Below are 3,741 nucleotides of genomic sequence, written 5' to 3'. Positions count from 1 at the left end.
CGCGTTCGGCGGTTTCACCGAGTTCCCGCCACCCCCACCCGGGCCCACGACCTTCCCCGGGCTTACCGAAAGAGTGGAGGTTCTGAATAGCGGACATACGATACGATTCCTTTTCCTCGGTGGAAACGGCCTGCGGAAGGCGGCTGCGGGAGAAGGCGGGCGGGGGGGACGGAGCGTCGGGAAGCGAGGGGGCTCGAGGGGGAGGCAGCTGAGTCCTCGGCGGCGGCTCAGTGACTGGGGCGGAGGGGCGGCGCCTGTATTCACTTATATAGCCGCCCCTGTGACGCCAGCGCGCTGCCCTCACGTCCCGGCCCCACCCAGGGCGTCAAGTGCCCCGGCGCCCGTACGCCGTGGCTTCCTATTGGTCGGGGGGCGGAGTCAAGGCGTGGCGCTTGCGCATTGGGTTTGGCTGGGAGAGGGCGTCCTGTTGTTTCAGGGAGGGGCGAGAGGGGGAGGGAAAGCTTGGTCCCCCCCCCTCCCCCCGTGCGCTTGCGCAGGGTTGTGGGTGGTAGTTGTCTGGCCGGCCGAGAAACTGGCGGAGGTTTCGAGTGCGCCTGCGCCTTTGGCACGTTTCATCTTGACCCTGTTGGGGGTGATGCTGGTACTAAGGGGTCTTTGGCGTTCTTTAGGGGAAGAATTACAGGCTGATCCTCCCAAATTCGACAGCTCTCGGCTATGTCATAGCCACCCATTAACTCACCCTTCTCCCCACTCATTCACTGGTTTAGCCTTTTAATTGACATAAAATAATCAAAACCTGAACCTTACAGAAAATCATTTGGTTTAGGATGTTTTAAAACTGGTAACCTAAGTTTGTTACTTACATGAATTCTAAGGATGGAAGTCGTTCCCGAGGTGGGGGTGGGGACCCCAGAAAAATTCAGGCACCAGAGGATGCCCTTTGTCCTGCACACCTGTGCTTCAGGTAGAACCTTTCAAGAGCTTCGGTGAGTTGTTTTGTTGTTTTTTTTTTAAAGCAGTTAACCTTTTTTTTTTTTTGAGACAGGGTTTCTCTGTGTAACCCTGGCTGTACTGGATGGAACACGGTCTATAGACCAGGCTCCCCAAGAGATCCGCTAGCCTCTGCTTCCAGAGTGCTGGGATTAAGGGAGTGTGTCACCACCGCCCGGCTAGTTAATCTTCCAGTTTATTTTAGAAATTAAGTTTTCTGCAGTGCTTGGGATGGAACCTAGAGCGAGCTAGACACGCATTCTACCCCTGGGCTACAGTCCATCTCTGTTTACTGAACCGCTCTTTGTGACAGGAGCGAATACTGAGTGGAAGATCCAGACACCCTGACTTCACTAGATCTCCTTCCACCCTTGAGGCAAACGGTCCCAGGAGAACGTAGTGAACAAAGGACCTTCATCAACTTTGTAGGGTTCACATACACTGAACTAGGGCCAACCCCATGGTATCTCAAGGTAAAGACCAAATAAGATCAGGATCTAGGACTTGTCCAGGCCTGCCCCAAAACAGAGGACTAAAGCCCTCCCCAGCCCCCTAACTAACCCTAGCCAGTTAGAACATACTGATAGTGTTGCCACCTGTTTAAGCCAATTGTAGTTGAAATGACCTAACTTCCTCAGGCGCTCTCCTTAGTGAGACTTAAAAGAAGCCTCTTTCCACTTGGGAGGCAGAGGCAGGAGGATCTTTGTGAGTTTGAGACCAGCCTGGTCTACAAGAGCTAGTTCCAGGACAGGCTCCAAAACCACAGAGAAACCCTGTCTCGAAAAACCAAAAAAAAAAAAAAAAAAAGCCTCTTTCTCCTCCTAGAGGTCTTTCGCCATCTTGTTTCTGTGTGTGACACACCAGCGTGCTAGAATAATAAAACGCTCTTGCTGATTGCCTACGTGGATGGTGCTCTTTTGCGGGACTCTCCGGGACCTTAACACCAGGAAGAGGAGATAAAAGAACAGCCAGCCAAGTGTGATGTAACTGGGTTTGTCGGGGCCTAAAATGAGAGCTTGAAGCTGCCTGCAGTGGCTGCCAACTACTGTGCCAGAATGTTCAAATCCTCCCCCAAAGGTAGGTGTTTACATCAAATTCTTAACTTAAAAATACTGCCTACTGCTGGGCGGCAGTGGCACATGCACTCGGGAGGCAGAGGCAGGTGGATCTCTGGATTTGAGGCCAACCTGGTTCTACATAATGAATTCCAGGACAGCCAGGGCTACACAGAGAAACCTTGTCTCAAATATTGTATTTGACAACTGGTGACGTCCTGGTGGTCGCCCTTGTCGTCCCAGGTGTTGAGAGAAGGAAGTAAGAGGAAAGAATTCAAGGTCAAATGAGTTCAAGGCTAGACTGCTACAGGATTTGCTGCCTCTAAAAACCTCAAAAAGTCAGGCCCTGATGGCACACGCCTTTGATCCCAGCACTTGGGAAGATCTCTGTGAGTTTGAGGCCAGCCTGGTCTACAGAGTGAGTCCCAGGACAGGCTCCAAAGCTACACAGAGAAACCCTCTATAGAAAAAAAAAAAAACCAAAAACAAACCAAAACAAAACCCCAAACCAACCAACCAACCAACCAACCAACCAACCAAACAAACAAACAAACAAACAAAAAACCCAGAAAATTGGGCCAAGAATATTGGTGCATACCTTAGATCTAGCACTTGTGAGGCAGAGGCAGGCAGATCTCTGAGTTTGATCCCCACCAGATCTACACAATGAAGCACTGAAAAACTGCTGGGTGTGGGTGGCGCTCGCCTTTAATCCCAGCACCAGTGAGGCAGAGGCAGGCGGATCTCTGTGCGATCGAGGTCAGCCTGCTCTTCAAAGTGAGCCCCAGGACAGCCAGAGCTGTTTGTTACACAGAGAAACACTATCTCTAAAAAGCAAACCTAACAAACCAAAACAACAAACTGCGTGCTGGCCCCATGAACTGTCAGTTTGTGCCCAGTCTTGCTGTCTTCATCAGTTTCAGTGTCTTAAAGGTAAAGGCAAGCAGGACCGACAGAAAATACAGAATGAGCTAAGAACGGATTGTGAGGTGCTGGGAGGGGGCGGGGAGAAACGGGATGACGTGTCAGAGTGACAGAGGTCCAGGCTTCTTCAGATGGGGCCTTTAGATGAACAGGTGGCGTCTTGGCCTGGTGGGAAGGAATCTGCTGTGGAGCGAGGACGGGAGCTCACCCAACAGAACATCCCTGAGGGAGGAGAGGTTGGGTGGATTTGAAAGGATTTATTTTGCAGGACTGGGGATTAAGCCCCAGATTGTGTACACACGAGGCAAGTGCTGTACAGAACTGCAGCTCTAGTCCTGAATTCGTCTGTTTTTTTTAAGAGATGTACTTGTTTGGGGTCTGGAGAGATGGCTCGGTGCTTAATAACACTCACTGACTGGTCTTTCGGAGACCCCAAGTTCTAGTCCCAGACCCTACACGGTGGCTCACAGTGGTCTTCTGATGTTCTGGCCTGCACTGGATGCATATGGTGTGCAGACAGACATACAAGCAAGACACCCATATACATAAAGGTAAGAAATTAAAAAAAAATGTGTGTGAATGTTTGCCTGCATGTATGTGCTTGACGCCTGCAGAGGCCAGAAGATTCCCTGAACTGGAGTTACAGACAGTTGTGAGCCACCACATGGGTGCTAGGAATGGAACCTGGGTCCTCTGCGAGAACAGCAAGTGCTCTTACCTTCTGTGCCACCTCTCCAGAAACCCTAACGTTTGTTTTTGATTTCTCCTTACTAAATGATTGGCTCACACACCTTCACTCTTGTTCTTTTTT

At 50.7% G+C, this 3,741-nt stretch overlaps 1 long non-coding RNA gene across 1 annotated transcript; it reads left to right on the top strand.

Annotated features, from left to right (window-relative positions):
- Nucleotides 1-525: 525 nt before the first annotated feature.
- On the top strand, nt 526-3,475 carry LOC126510519 (uncharacterized). The gene is made up of 3 exons (XR_007594425.1): nt 526-601; nt 1,777-2,028; nt 3,290-3,475. It is a non-coding gene; the product is annotated as an uncharacterized lncRNA (long non-coding RNA).
- The last annotated feature ends 266 nt before the right edge of the window (nt 3,476-3,741 follow it).

This window comes from Alexandromys fortis, unplaced genomic scaffold (assembly GCF_014885135.2).
Source record: "Alexandromys fortis isolate MF-2015 unplaced genomic scaffold, M_Fortis_MF-2015_v1.1 scaffold_31, whole genome shotgun sequence".
NCBI lineage: Eukaryota > Metazoa > Chordata > Mammalia > Rodentia > Cricetidae > Alexandromys > Alexandromys fortis.
The sequence above is the reverse complement of the archived record's forward strand: the minus strand, read 5'-3'. Positions and strand labels throughout refer to the sequence as shown.